Here is a 16,822-nt window from a genome sequence, read left to right on the forward strand (position 1 = left end):
TTCTTATAGCAGCGTTTATTTCCGCGTTGCTATATCCGTTGTTCACCAATACCTGAGTTACTCTTTCAAACTCTCTACTCACGTTGCTCCATTCAGAGCAGTGGGTAAGCGCTCGGCGAATATAAGCATTGAGAACACTGGCTTTGTGTCTTTGGGGGCACTCACTTCTACCGTTCAGGCATAATCCTATGTTGGTGGGCTTGGTATATACGTATATATACATTGCCCACCAACAGAGGATTATTCCTGAGTCATATCTCCATAACCTGAGAGTTCTCTGATATCTGGGAAACATTTTCGTATGTGTGAGAGCGTGGAGTGTTATAAGGTTGGCTGTAAAATTGCCATTTAAGTTTGAGTATGCAAGGGGCTTGCGCCTTTTTGAGTCACAAGAAGGCGCTGAGCCAGTCTGTTTCCTGCCAAAGCGTCGCGGCACCTGCCATAACCCGATTGGCCAGGTAGGGTCACGTGCCGGAAATGACCAATGACGAGAGCCCTATGGCGGTGTGACATCACGAGGTGGAGGGCTCCCAGGCTGGCTGGCACCTGGGCGAGCAGAGTATGTCACGGACTGTCACAGAGTGTGGACGCTCTCCAGTGAGCTCCAGATCTAGAGGCTAGAAAGCCCCTACCAGTGGATTTAAGCATCGCTTTGAAACTGCAGACATCCCGTGAAGTTCCAAGAAGCAAGGATTGGCCGGGCTAGAGAGTCAAGAGCTCTATTACCAAGAGTCTGTAGAAGGGACGAACGTTGGGCTGGTGACGTCTGGGACGCCCAATGGACCTCGTTCTACATATCAGGCGAACAGCGACGGCTGGGCCAAATCTACTGGAAGAGAGGCAAGGGGAAGATACTGGACTGCAAGTTGTGTCTACAGTGCCAGTGAGAGGAGGATGGGGACGACGGCGCAGGTACCTGGCTCCAGTACCCCAAGGAAGAGGAGGAGGACCGTACCTGCCGGGTGTGAGGACGGCGAAGACGCGCTACTACAAGGACGACTGAGGATCTTGTGTGTGTGGGAACTGATCAACGGAAGACCATAAGCCAAGACCAGGAACCCTCAACATCCCTCGCCAGAGGACGAGTCGGTTTCGTAATGGAATAAAGTAAGGTAGATAATTATCCCTCCCTTTACCCCTTTAATCTAGACGAGCTAGGATATTTTGTATATCGTGAGCATTTCTTGTTATCATTTATTGTCTATGTGACAGAGTGTTAGGCTAGGAGCCAAGGAGCTTATGTAGGCATGAGTTGGTGGTGGAACATAAATATGTAGATGCGGTGGCGTTAGTGTATCTAGAAGTAGTAGCTGGTTTGCAAGGAACCAGAAACGAACTTCGAATCATCCAGCTGATCGTGTTGCCAGAGGTGAATGGAGAGCCCCAGCTGTTTGACAGTTGGACCCCAATCAGCTGATCTTGTTGCCAGAGGCACGAGGTGTGTCCCGCCGCCTGACAGTGGGACCCAGTCAGCTGATCGTGTTGCCAGAGACGCAACGAGAGGAGTGTTGCCGCCATCGGATATTTTCACCTGTATTATTTCTTAATGCAAGTGTATTTTCTTCAGTAAATTTTTAATATTACCAATGTGTTTGAGTGAGCTTCCATTTTCTAGGGCTATTTTGAGTGAAACCATTTATGTTACCTTACACTGCACATGAGATTGCATCCTTGATTTAAGATCACTAAAGAGACGATTGATGTCTTGCTGGGACACGAGTACAAACACCCACCTGGCGACCTCGGACAGACTAGATAAAGAGAGAGTCTCCCAGTGTCAAGACGGGCAGGTTCAGTCGCGGAACAGGTGGACTTTACACTCTCCACTCACTAGGGGCTTATATAAGTCTAGCCCTTGGTGACTTGGGGAGCCCTGGGGCGAACAGTGGTGCCAGGTACCGAGAGGCGAAGACACGTGGGAGTGGCCCTAATTATATAAGGTAGGAAAGAGTGGGAACCTTGTCAATATATATATATATATATATATATATATATATATATATATATATATATATATATATATATATATATATATATATATATATATATATATATATATATATATATATATATATATATATTGGTAAGCAGAATTTGGGCCATTTTTGGTAAGCAGAACTGGCGCTGTGGGATGAACCAAAAGTCGAGTTAAGGGGCCTAAATGAATGCTCATACATATATATATATATATATATATATATATATATATATATATATATATATATATATATATATATATATATATATATATATATACATGTATATATATATATATATATATATATATATGTATATATATATATGTATATATATATATATATATATATATATATATATATATATATATATATATATATATATATATATATATATATATATATATATATATGAATATGAATGAAAACTCACACCCCAGAAGTGACTCGAACCCATACTCCCAGAAGCAACGCAACTGGTAACTACAGGGCGCCTTAATCCGCTTGACCATCACAGCCGTCAAAAGGAAGTGATAGCCGAGGCTATTTGAGCCACTTCCCCGACGGCAACTCGGATGGTAATCTTGGGCATAGCATTTCACCAAATCACCTCATTCTTTGGGGCACACGTGAGGAACACAAATGCGAACAAGCCTGAATGGTCCCCAGGACTATATGCGAATGAAAACTCACACCCCAGAAGTGACTCGAACCCATACTCCCAGAAGCAACGCAACTGGTAACTACAGGGCGCCTTAATCCGCTTGACCATCACGGCCGTCAAAAGGAAGTGATAGCCGAGGCTATTTGAGCCACTTCCCCGACGGCAACTCGGATGGTAATCTTGGGCATAGCATTTCACCAAATCACCTCATTCTTTGGGGCAAACGTGAGGAACACAAATGCGAACAAGCCTGAATGGTCCCCAGGACTATATGCGAATGAAAACTCACACCCCAGAAGTGACTCGAACCCATACTCCCAGAAGCAACGCAACTGGTAACTACAGGGCGCCTTAATCCGCTTGACCATCACGGCCGTCAAAAGGAAGTGATAGCCGAGGCTATTTGAGCCACTTCCCCGACGGCAACTCGGATGGTAATCTTGGGCATAGCATTTCACCAAATCACCTCATTCTTTGGGGCACACGTGAGGAACACAAATGCGAACAAGCCTGAATGGTCCCCAGGACTATATGCGAATGAAAACTCACACCCCAGAAGTGACTCGAACCCATACTCCCAGAAGCAACGCAACTGGTAACTACAGGGCGCCTTAATCCGCTTGACCATCACGGCCGTCAAAAGGAAGTGATAGCCGAGGCTATTTGAGCCACTTCCCCGACGGCAACTCGGATGGTAATCTTGGGCATAGCATTTCACCAAATTACCTCATTCTTTGGGGCACACGTGAGGAACACAAATGCGAACAAGCCTGAATGGTCCCCAGGACTATATGCGAATGAAAACTCACACCCCAGAAGTGACTCGAACCCATACTCCCAGAAGCAACGCAACTGGTAACTACAGGGCGCCTTAATCCGCTTGACCATCACGGCCGTCAAAAGGAAGTGATAGCCGAGGCTATTTGAGCCACTTCCCCGACGGCAACTCGGATGGTAATCTTGGGCATAGCATTTCACCAAATCACCTCATTCTTTGGGGCACACGTGAGGAACACAAATGCGAACAAGCCTGAATGGTCCCCAGGACTATATGCGAATGAAAACTCACACCCCAGAAGTGACTCGAACCCATACTCCCAGAAGCAACGCAACTGGTAACTACAGGGCGCCTTAATCCGCTTGACCATCACGGCCGTCAAAAGGAAGTGATAGCCGAGGCTATTTGAGCCACTTCCCCGACGGCAACTCGGATGGTAATCTTGGGCATAGCATTTCACCAAATCACCTCATTCTTTGGGGCAAACGTGAGGAACACAAATGCGAACAAGCCTGAATGGTCCCCAGGACTATATGCGAATGAAAACTCACACCCCAGAAGTGACTCGAACCCATACTCCCAGAAGCAACGCAACTGGTAACTACAGGGCGCCTTAATCCGCTTGACCATCACGGCCGTCAAAAGGAAGTGATAGCCGAGGCTATTTGAGCCACTTCCCCGACGGCAACTCGGATGGTAATCTTGGGCATAGCATTTCACCAAATCACCTCATTCTTTGGGGCACACGTGAGGAACACAAATGCGAACAAGCCTGAATGGTCCCCAGGACTATATGCGAATGAAAACTCACACCCCAGAAGTGACTCGAACCCATACTCCCAGAAGCAACGCAACTGGTAACTACAGGGCGCCTTAATCCGCTTGACCATCACGGCCGTCAAAAGGAAGTGATAGCCGAGGCTATTTGAGCCACTTCCCCGACGGCAACTCGGATGGTAATCTTGGGCATAGCATTTCACCAAATTACCTCATTCTTTGGGGCACACGTGAGGAACACAAATGCGAACAAGCCTGAATGGTCCCCAGGACTATATGCGAATGAAAACTCACACCCCAGAAGTGACTCGAACCCATACTCCCAGAAGCAACGCAACTGGTAACTACAGGGCGCCTTAATCCGCTTGACCATCACGGCCGTCAAAAGGAAGTGATAGCCGAGGCTATTTGAGCCACTTCCCCGACGGCAACTCGGATGGTAATCTTGGGCATAGCATTTCACCAAATCACCTCATTCTTTGGGGCACACGTGAGGAACACAAATGCGAACAAGCCTGAATGGTCCCCAGGACTATATGCGAATGAAAACTCACACCCCAGAAGTGACTCGAACCCATACTCCCAGAAGCAACGCAACTGGTAACTACAGGGCGCCTTAATCCGCTTGACCATCACGGCCGTCAAAAGGAAGGGATAGCCGAGGCTATTTGAGCCACTTCCCCGACGGCAACTCGGATGGTAATCTTGGGCATAGCATTTCACCAAATCACCTCATTCTTTGGGGCACACGTGAGGAACACAAATGCGAACAAGCCTGAATGGTCCCCAGGACTATATGCGAATGAAAACTCACACCCCAGAAGTGACTCGAACCCATACTCCCAGAAGCAACGCAACTGGTAACTACAGGGCGCCTTAATCCGCTTGACCATCACGGCCGTCAAAAGGAAGTGATAGCCGAGGCTATTTGAGCCACTTCCCCGACGGCAACTCGGATGGTAATCTTGGGCATAGCATTTCACCAAATCACCTCATTCTTTGGGGCACACGTGAGGAACACAAATGCGAACAAGCCTGAATGGTCCCCAGGACTATATGCGAATGAAAACTCACACCCCAGAAGTGACTCGAACCCATACTCCCAGAAGCAACGCAACTGGTAACTACAGGGCGCCTTAATCCGCTTGACCATCACGGCCGTCAAAAGGAAGTGATAGCCGAGGCTATTTGAGCCACTTCCCCGACGGCAACTCGGATGGTAATCTTGGGCATAGCATTTCACCAAATCACCTCATTCTTTGGGGCACACGTGAGGAACACAAATGCGAACAAGCCTGAATGGTCCCCAGGACTATATGCGAATGAAAACTCACACCCCAGAAGTGACTCGAACCCATACTCCCAGAAGCAACGCAACTGGTAACTACAGGGCGCCTTAATCCGCTTGACCATCACGGCCGTCAAAAGGAAGTGATAGCCGAGGCTATTTGAGCCACTTCCCCGACGGCAACTCGGATGGTAATCTTGGGCATAGCATTTCACCAAATCACCTCATTCTTTGGGGCACACGTGAGGAACACAAATGCGAACAAGCCTGAATGGTCCCCAGGACTATATGCGAATGAAAACTCACACCCCAGAAGTGACTCGAACCCATACTCCCAGAAGCAACGCAACTGGTAACTACAGGGCGCCTTAATCCGCTTGACCATCACGGCCGTCAAAAGGAAGTGATAGCCGAGGCTATTTGAGCCACTTCCCCGACGGCAACTCGGATGGTAATCTTGGGCATAGCATTTCACCAAATCACCTCATTCTTTGGGGCACACGTGAGGAACACAAATGCGAACAAGCCTGAATGGTCCCCAGGACTATATGCGAATGAAAACTCACACCCCAGAAGTGACTCGAACCCATACTCCCAGAAGCAACGCAACTGGTAACTACAGGGCGCCTTAATCCGCTTGACCATCACGGCCGTCAAAAGGAAGGGATAGCCGAGGCTATTTGAGCCACTTCCCCGACGGCAACTCGGATGGTAATCTTGGGCATAGCATTTCACCAAATCACCTCATTCTTTGGGGCACACGTGAGGAACACAAATGCGAACAAGCCTGAATGGTCCCCAGGACTATATGCGAATGAAAACTTGGGCATAGCATTTGGTGAAATGCTATGCGGGTGATTTGCTATGCAGTGAAATGCTATGCAGAGGTGATTTGGTGAAATGCTATGCCCAAGATTACCATCCGAGTTGCCGTCGGGGAAGTGGCTCAAATAGCCTCGGCTATCACTTCCTTTTGACGGCCGTGATGGTCAAGCGGATTAAGGCGCCCTGTAGTTACCAGTTGCGTTGCTTCTGGGAGTATGGGTTCGAGTCACTTCTGGGGTGTGAGTTTTCATTCGCATATAGTCCTGGGGACCATTCAGGCTTGTTCGCATTTGTGTTCCTCACGTGTGCCCCAAAGAATGAGGTGATTTGGTGAAATGCTATGCCCAAGATTACCATCCGAGTTGCCGTCGGGGAAGTGGCTCAAATAGCCTCGGCTATCACTTCCTTTTGACGGCCGTGATGGTCAAGCGGATTAAGGCGCCCTGTAGTTACCAGTTGCGTTGCTTCTGGGAGTATGGGTTCGAGTCACTTCTGGGGTGTGAGTTTTCATTCGCATATAGTCCTGGGGACCATTCAGGCTTGTTCGCATATATATATATATATATATATATATATATATATATGTATATATATATATATGTATATATATATATATATATATATATATATATATATATATATATATATATATATATATATATATATATATATATATATATATATAGCTGTTGCGGCCTCCATATTCTGCTCTTTGGCAGGCTCAACGATGCGCTTTGGCCTGCTCTGGGGAACGACGCCCGCCACTGCCCCCCGAATGAGAAGGCAGGAGGCAAACCGGGAGTCCCCCTAATATTTGACAAAGCGTAAAGTACGCCTAGAACCGCGCGCACCATCTGGCCAGGTGGCTCTCTTGAGAGCCAGCTGGGCAGGTGGTGCGCAGGTGTCTAGTCGCAAAGGGTTTGGGGGGATTTTCCCGGAAGTTTGGCGCGTGTCGGACGCGTGTGAGCGTCCGGTGTTAGGGTATGTGGTCAGGAAAGATGGGAGGTCATGTTGCTGGGGGTGTAGGAGAGTATGTGGGTTATGTGGTAGAGTAAGAAATACAAGGATAAGAGTGGAATATGAGGAAAGAGTTAATGAATATGTATGTGTGTTTGCCGTAGACTTAATCCTGTGTGTAGATAATAGTTTTGATGATAGTAAGTAAGCTATGTAGAGGCTGAGTGTGAGGGGATCCAACATAGCGGATATGTTGTTTGGGGTGGGGGAGGGGAGAGGAGAGCCCCCATACCTGAGAGGATAACATTGATGTCCATTAGCTTCCCCCTACAGGAAGCCGTAAGTGTTGAGGGGGGTATGAGAGAGCAGCCTCTTGCAGATGTGGTCCATTTGCTTTAATGGTTTTTCGATGTCTTCAGAGTAGTCTGGAGATGTTCACCCCAGCATGGCTCTCCCTCCACTGCGATTCGTTAAGGAGGGGCGACGTTCTTCCGCCAGCAGGCTATCACCTACCAACCATCAATCACTCCCACCCCTCATCCCCTCCTCTCCCCATACCATCAAGCATTGTTCTGTGCAAAGCCTTTAGTATTATTTCTGTTAATATGTGTAAGCTATATCATAACGTGACCAACATGGCAACAACATCATCATCATTCTTTGCCCAAATAGCATTTTTTTTTTTAAGAGCAATGAACAAGGGAAAAGTAAACACATAATATATAAATTTTTTTCTTTTATTAAACACTTAAGCGATTTACAACGATAATAATAATAATAATAATAAGACTTCTTCTTGGTGGTTTAGCTAGCAGACAGATGTGGAAAGGCTTTCATTCAGTCCATCGAACCTCCCCACCACGCTAGTCAACCAGCCAATCTGTAGAAAGGGTTTAGGTAGTAGACAGACCGATTGGGAGTCATTCATCCACTCCATCGAACCTTCCCGGCAGGCTAGTCAATCAGTCAATTTGTAGAAAGGGGAAAAGGTTATAAGTTTTTTTTTGTTGTTGTCAATGTTGTAAAACATAAATACAGACGTAATTATATTCATCATTCATTCCTAACATAAAGTATTACTCACCGCACTATCATCCTAGCCAACTTCGTCACACAGCGTTTCACACTCAGCATCAGTACCGTTTAAGCAGAATGTTTGCTTATACACAGGCATTTTCATCTGAGCATAATTGAATTTCAACACTTTTTCATCATTCTTGCGAAATTGACCATATTTAAATGCTTCATCAAAGTGAAGCAAGGCCGCCTCTAAGCCTAGTCAGGAAAAATTATATGCAAAATAAACGGCGTAATTCCCACAGAAGTAACTATTCAAGGATTGAATCCTTTTCTTCATAATATATAGGGTATAGTCTTGGAAGTAAGACATAAACTCTTCGAAATATCTTGAATAAGATCCTATTGCAGGATTAGCATAGCTGTCTAGTATAACTATCTCGCTTCTACCTTCATCCTTATTTGCATAGAATGTTATCCAATGCCCCATTTTATTACGAGAACCAGACTCCAGAGTGTTGATTATGAACACCACAGGTCTTTTTTTATGTATTTTTGTCAGTATTTTCCTTACGTCATCAGCTAGGAAACATCCTAGATAGTCTACCTTATCACCTAAATTACTTCTGATAGCCTCATTTATTTCCAAACAATTCATATTAGTATTTTATCCTCGCGTATCGCAAATAACGCGACCATCTGCGGTAATGCTGATCACACCTGTTGTAGACCCGTAAACTAGAATGACTATTTCTAGCCACACCGCGTTTAAATTCCAAAGCGATCCGCAGATTACCACTTTATTCAATCGGGATGGTGTCATCTATTTCCTCAGGTTGTAAATTAAAGGCCAGTATGGTTCCACCATTCACATATGTGTCATAAGATAGTATATTGTCTTTATCGAAGCCTAAGGCTTGTAATGCTGTGTAATACAACTTGGCGCAGTTATGAGGGAAGTCGCACCCAATATTGACAATATTAGTGCTATTCTGTGATATTAATACTTTACTAAGCTCGCAGTTTTCCAAATAAAGCGGGTTGCGATTATATGCACCAGACACCGCCTCCATATCAAGGATGATCATATATAAATGTTCTGGTATAACAGTCCCCCACGGCTGGTCCATTGTTATCGAGCGCTGACCTGTGCCCAATATATACGTTTTGTATAAAGTTTTATTAAAAGTATACGTAATAGGAGAGTTGTTCTGCACCATGGCTTTATTAACAGCTACTAATCCTTCAGGGTATGGCAATACCCGGTCCACCCATAGACGTGTAGACTTGATATTGTATTTAAAATTAGCGTGTTCATTATTGCTGAGTATAAGCCACTTATCAGGTTGAAGTTCGAGCCGCACCCTGATGTCCACATTATCCAAAACGTATTCACTAACTGATGTGACATCCAGCATTAGTTTAAAACAAGTATTCACGCCACTCGTTTTCATATCAGTCATCCGTTGCTTCTCAACAGCCGAGGCGTTAGTGAAATAACCAGCTTCAATTTTACCAGGATCGACGCGGTTAAAAAACTGTGACAGTTTATCATAGCGGTTAGCCTTACACCCAGAAATCGTAGATAATAACTTTACGTATGACCAGAATGAGAATAATGAGCTGGTTTCAACTACTGTTTCGTTTAAATACACAATAGCGGATTTGAATAGAGTTTGCGATAATCCATTCACCAACGAAACATTTTTAGCGTCTCCTAAAGGTGTTGTTGTTGTTGTTGAGTTAGGGGCGACGACGATCGTGGGATCGGATGCGCCCCGGCGTACCCGTGAAGGGTGAATCGCAAAGCCAGGAAAGGCGAAATGCTAAGCCAAAACGCGAAACGAGTGACGCCAAGCACTAGAAACTAATATGCCACACGGCAAAGCTACGCACAAAGGGAGAGGCAGAAGCACATAACAGAACAGGGCAAACAAACAGCCAGAAGGGCACACAGCATGTCATAGAGCAAATACACAAGAAATCAGAGCACATACTTGCCCGGGAACTTGGCCCGCGGGAATCTTACATTGAACGCCTCCCAGAGCACCCATTGCCAAGGGTCTCGTCCATCCACCGGGGACGCCATAACATCCGGAACCGGGGCAACAAACACCTGCAAACTGGGGACCCAGATGGTAGAACTCATGAGGCGAGAAGTCGCCACTCGCCCCCACAGGAAGGGAACCTGCCCCCCACGAAAGCACTCCGGTCCGTCAGACAGCAGTAACTCGGCAATCTTCGACCAGTGACCCGGTGGCATCACAGACGCCGGCAACACGTCCCCCAGGGCCCCAACGCGCACCCGCACCACAGGGGTACCCGCGGCCCCGGGCACACCACCAGACGACAGCAGGGAACCCGGACGGCGCGCATCCTTCCGTAACGTCACCACCAGGCCACGCCCAGCACCAGAGTCCACACCATCCCTGGCAGCGGAAGCCACCACCCCCCACTGCGGAGAGTCCCCCGGCGGAGAAAGAACCGAAGGCACGTCCGAGACACAGGCACCAGCACCAGCAGGCACATGGACCTCCGCCACCACGAACCGCGGAGACATCGACGCATCCGTATCCACACTGTCAACATCCGAAGCCCTACAGTCACTGAAGTCACCAACGTCGGCCCAGGAAGAAGACGAACGCCGGGAACGTTTGGGCACCGGCCGGATATCGTCCGAGCCGGTAAGTGACCCAGAAACACGGGTACCACGAGCCGAAGGAACCGACGCCAGGACGGCAGCAGCCTCTACCACAGGAGGAACCGGGCCACACACAGCAGGAGGCTCCGCAGTCACCCCAGCACCAAGCACATCCGGGACCCGAGTCACGGACACAGGGCCAGGCGCAGCATCAGAAGACGAGGGAGAAGACAGCGACGTCACACAGGGAGCCCCAGGAAGGCCCATGGGAGCAGTTGGAACAGCAACAGGATCAGGCAGACCAACCGACGGTACCTCAAGAACCGGAGGAGGGACGACAAGAACCGGAGGAACGGCAGGCGCCGCCGGGGAAGCTGCAGCAGCAGACGGGACGCGCACCACCTCATCAACATCACCGGAGACAGCCTCCAGAGGGAGCGGCGGGAAATCCTCGTCGCGGAACAAGTTGACAGGAGCAGCAGGGGCCTCAGAGCATCCGGCAGCCTGATGCCCCAACAGGCCACACCGGAAACAGGTACGAGGCTGCCGGGCATAATACACCCGGACGTAGTACCCCATAAGCCGGACAGAAGAAGGTATATCCGACCGCAGGCGCATCCCCAACGTGCGAATGTTTGTACGCCTCCCAGCATACCGCCCCGAGGAGAGCGTGTTCACCCGCACGCTGACAACAGTACCAAAACCCCCGAAGTAACGCCGGAGGAGGTCATCAGGGAATTCCAGGGGCGCACCATGGATACTGACATAAGTCAGGGCACCACTGCGGTCCGAAATCGCCACAGAGCCGGCATCGTCTGGCAACGGCAACGTACGCCCCTCGTACCGACGGAGGAAGTCCCGGTACTCGTCCTCCCCCACGAACTTAATAACAACCCGATGGGCCGAAACGAGCTCCACACCGTAAACAGCTTCCACCGGAACACGAAGCATGTCACACATCACCATCTCGATGGTCGGATAACCAGCCTTACAAGTAAACTCCAGGCCCACGGAGTTCACACGCTGAACAGGAGGAAGATGGCCCCCCATGTCAGAACTGCCACGTCAACGCAGCCAGGCAGGCAACAAAACTGGTAGGGCAATGACGCCCACACCACCTGGCGACCAAAACAGCAAACAACTCCAACAGCCACGGAGGGTCGAGAAACGTCCTCACTTCACGGCTGCCAACAGTCGACTCCGCTGTGGTGGTGTCGTGGTGGTTTTGTCCTCACTGGCTGTGTGGCTACTCCTCCTAAAGGTGTTGTTCCATCTTCTTCGGTTAGATCAATAGACAACTCCAAAGCTATAGATGATAAATCCACCAGCTGCCCATTCACCCCCTTGATGATGAATTCCAGATAGGTGTCTGTAAACTTATTATTGACCCAGAATTCACAGGTAATACATCCACCGTTTGTCTGCTTGCAATTGTTGATTCTACCAATCGAGGGGAAAATACTTTAGGAAAGGCTTCACTAACAGCAGCGGTATAGTGTTCTAATGGCACCTGGAAGCCCAGAGCGTTATATCCAGCCATGTTCGCGCTTTAGACAACACCAGCCGAGTGAGAAGAAGTTATGACAGCACATCATTATATTTCGCTTTAGTAAAACGTTTGATATCTACTAATTTTTTTGTTTGTTTATTCTTTTTCTGCACTCTTCAGCCTATCATTTGCATCCCCACTCCTCTCAATGTTTCAGTTCCGCGTTTCTTAAGAGATTGTTTGAAAGTTTGTTTGTCATTATTAATGTCGTCTAGTACGTTCTGCCCCAAGCTAAGCGCAGCCGGGGCCAGAGTCCTCATGATAAAGGGTGCTGCTCGACGCGCTATCCCGCTTAAAAAGGAAAATATTCCGCCTCCACGCGTATAACGTCTACTGCTGTTGAAAATCCGTGTATCATCAGTCCCCCCACCTCTAGGAGGGGTTAACAGAATGTATAATTCCTCAACAGAGGGGGGAATAAAGTAGACACGCATTTCTCCGCTTGTTTCAGACGAATGAGGAGTGGCGGGAAAGCGTTGGTGTTATATACCTCCTGCAACGGGACGTACATGCAAGACTGCTATGGTGCACCCACGTTCATCAAAATGTATTGGGTTACCATCTTGATCCCTAATAGTGATGCTGACGCTGTCTATCATGTTAGTGTTAAGACACACATATAGTTTTTTATTGTTGCTGTTATCACTTCCATTTAGGGAGATTACATCCAAAATATTTACAGACTGGTTTCCATATCTAGTAGAAGAGATTTTATCGCAATAAACACACAGAATATCAACTCCTCCTCTAGGCATTGGCGGGAATAGACATGTGTTAACTACACTCGAGGCATACTGACGTTTTGCGAATATGTCATATTCTATTTCTGGAACTACGCCCAACACTTTCCCAAAAGCGGTTCCAAATAATAATGTAACTCTACTGATGTTTTTATGCCCCGTTGCAGAGCTAATATTCTCATCACTAATCACAGTAGTGAACTTGTTTCGATTGGAGGAAGAATCATATTTAATAAAATGCGTTCCATATTTAGCTGAAAATTGTTTTAATGACTTTCCTAAAAAACTCAGTTTAGCATTACTTGAAAATATGGCCTCTATTTCTGTATTAATCGTGGTATTAATTTCATTTATAGTTCCAGCTAAAACATCAGATGATAATAAATGCTTTGAATGCATGTATTTCCCCTCACCCACTTTCTCATACGAAACCCCTACACGTATATATGCCTCAGGATTATCACGCTTAATAACGTAATGGGAAGTGGGGAGGAGTAATTTTTGTAGACACATTTCATAACTCCTCCTGGGATCTAATTCTAGCTGGTTAAACAATCGATTTTGGAAAGATGCGGGGAAGTTATTGGGGAATAAATGCGTATCTGATACGCTGGTGGCGTATATAATGTGAGTGTCCATCGCTCTGTCTCCTTAGACTGCTTTTTGCCTAGTAAAGCTAGCTACACATTACACGCACATTTATATACACTCACCTGTTAATATACGATCCAGGAAGCATTCCTTTTACTGTGAGGATCAATCTTTGCAGTTGCCTTTCTCTTAACAGATGGAGCCTCATACACTTGACTGGTTGCCGTAGTATTACGGAATAAATCTCGTGGTGTAGACGTTAGTCTGAAAAACAGTTGAGTAATGGGGAGTTTATCCGGTAAAAAAACAGATTTAAGCACAGTCATTTTATGTATAATGTCGTTAATTATATGTATGCCAGATACTAGAGCCAGTACATTTCCATTCAGATCCCAACGAACGATTCCAGTAGCATCATAATGGTTTAGCAATGATCTTGCATATTCATGATCTCGCACTTTCTACTTCAAATCTATTAAATGTTTTATGGAAGGGTTGGTATGCAACTGAGGAGGAGGTGGTTTGACAGTAAGATGTAGAGCAACAGCTTTCACAGTGGGGTAAGCAGGGCTGTGTGCAGCTTTCCGGTTGTCCACTATTTTACGCGGTACGAGATAAAAGGCTTTCATTTTACTTTACTTACTGAACAACCATGTAATTAAACTAGCTGCAATTGGTAAAATAATGGATAAAATACTGCCTCCTCGTTTGCTGGTTAATATCCGTTTCTTAGTTGACACAGAAGGTTTCTTACAGGCTAGTGACCGAATAATCAATTTATATTTTTTCAACTTTTTAACGACCTTGTCAGGCACAGGCAATTTTTTTTTTAAAAAGTTATTAAAAATTTCTGATAAACAATTTATATGTGGTTTCTTCAATTTTTCAATCAACTGTTTTCTCGAGGAATACTGAAGTTTTGATAATAGTTGGATCAATTCCTTGTATTTATAAACTAAGGGCTTCTTCATTATAAATGTAATATCTCAGCAGCATCAATCCACTGATCGAATGATCGATCATAACCTGAGTACCTAACTTTATACTGAAGCTTGCCAGAGACTCTGCGTTGTCCCAATACCTTTTCAATATTAAAGGTTTGAGGCAAATGTGTTGGTGTTAATTCTTGTTTATAGAAGCCACCATCAATTTCTTCCCCATTCAGATCTTTTAGAAAGTATAAAGGGATGTGTTGTCTCCGATCAATACGTGTAACTGTAAAGATCTCTCGGGTGTTCTGCTGCTTAAACCCTTTCTTAAACTTGGAAATACGATCAGATAGAGTGATGCGTACTGTATCACCAACACTCAATCGAGGAATGACAGTTCTCTTTGATTTGCTCGGGCTTTTATACATTAAATCAAATTGTTTGGCATGTTCGCTGGGTGAGGATAGAGTGTGTACCTTCGTGGGTGTCTTCCCCTTCAATCCTCTGTGTGGGGTTAAATTATATGTTTTCACAATATCAGGTAGAGCCTGCATGTATTTTAAAGTGTTGTGCACCGTCATAAACTTGTAAAGTTTACCTTTTAAAGTACGTATGAACCGCTCAGCGATTGAAGCTTTAGTCCCCTGAGAAAATACACTATATAACTGTACTTTCCTTGCTGCCAGCATTTTTTTCATAGTGGCGTTATAAAATTCTCCACCTCGATCAGAATTAATTTTGCGCACTCCCTGCGAATGAGGTGAATCTAGAATTAAAGCCAGAGCTTTACTGGTACTTTTCCCGTCCTTGGCGCGTAAGGGTACTACTTGGGCGTACCTGGAGAAAATATCTACACATACGAGTAGATATTTCACTCTGTCATTATGTTTGTCCAATAAACTCATCTCGGCCAAGTCTATAGCTTGAAATAGTCGTGGTTTAGGGCTTAACACCCGACGCCGAGGGAATTTATGTGGTTGTAAATAATGCAACGTATAGGAGTCAGAGCTTTTCAGATAGTCCTTTACATCGGCAAGAGTTATACTAGAGTTAATTAATTTGGCGGCCTTATACAATCTCTGTACCCCTCCAAGCCCCCCGCTAGATGAGGGGTCGTTATATACTCGTTCCAGTACATCTTTCTTGCTCACCATTGGTAAACTATCTCATAGGGCGGTTCGTGAACAATATTACCTCGTAATGTTATCGTAGATGGAGTGTTCGAGCCCAGATCTACTAGCAAATAGCCGTAGGGTTGGCTGATAACTTGCTTATATAACTCTACAAATTTCTTTGAATCCACTTTCCCAAATATTTGTCGTCCGAGTGTTTCAATTTGTGACAGGTCTCGTGATTTAACCAATATGAAATGAGAAGCATTTAAACTAATATTCCTCGAATATTTACCAGGAAAAAATATATTTTGAGTAATCAATATGACGTAAACCATGAAATGTCGGCCCCTAGTAAACATGTCTGATACGATTTTTGAATTCGCAGACTCTGTAAAAAGGTCATCATAGATTACTAAGATATGCGAGTCATTATCTACTCGCTCTTCCACAGGATCAATAATGGTTGAATGCTCGATCACCTTCCCTTTAATTTGTGGATCTGATCGTAATTCAAAGTAACCTCCTCCGCATATAATTATTGAGGAGAACTTGTGCTGATACTTCCTTACAAGTTTACTGCACAAGTAGGATTTTCCGCTGTTTGAATAACCAGCAATAATAACACGAGATGGTTCTCTGAAAATATCTAGATGTTCCTCATGGATTATATCATAGTAACTGTCCATGATTAATGCTTCGTTAAGACTGCTAAAAATTAAGGAACTGAGGTGGTATTTATACAAACATAGTCATTTACAGGTATTTATTCACATATTTTATGTACAGCAACAACATTTTTAAAACTAAACATAGTTCTTACAGTTCACAAACAATAATATTAAACATCCTATTCATTTAGTATAAATAGTTCTAGTCATATGGGGCATCCATCTTAATACTAACTAACAATTGTACAACATAAAATCTAGCGAGGGTTGAATAGTTTCTGAGCTGTAGCATCGCGTTTGCTCCAGG

General features: G+C 45.5%; 1 long non-coding RNA gene across 1 annotated transcript in view; it reads left to right on the plus strand.

Annotated features, from left to right (window-relative positions):
* Positions 1 to 1,795: 1,795 nt before the first annotated feature.
* LOC138356164 (uncharacterized) overlaps positions 1,796 to 16,822 on the plus strand; it is a 155,156-nt gene continuing 140,129 nt past the window's right edge. The window contains exon 1 of the long non-coding RNA XR_011224229.1: positions 1,796 to 1,940. This is a non-coding gene — a long non-coding RNA (uncharacterized lncRNA). The remainder of the gene's footprint in view (positions 1,941 to 16,822) is intronic.

This window comes from Procambarus clarkii, chromosome 70 (genome assembly GCF_040958095.1).
Source record: "Procambarus clarkii isolate CNS0578487 chromosome 70, FALCON_Pclarkii_2.0, whole genome shotgun sequence".
In the NCBI taxonomy this organism is placed as follows: Eukaryota; Metazoa; Arthropoda; class Malacostraca; order Decapoda; family Cambaridae; genus Procambarus; species Procambarus clarkii.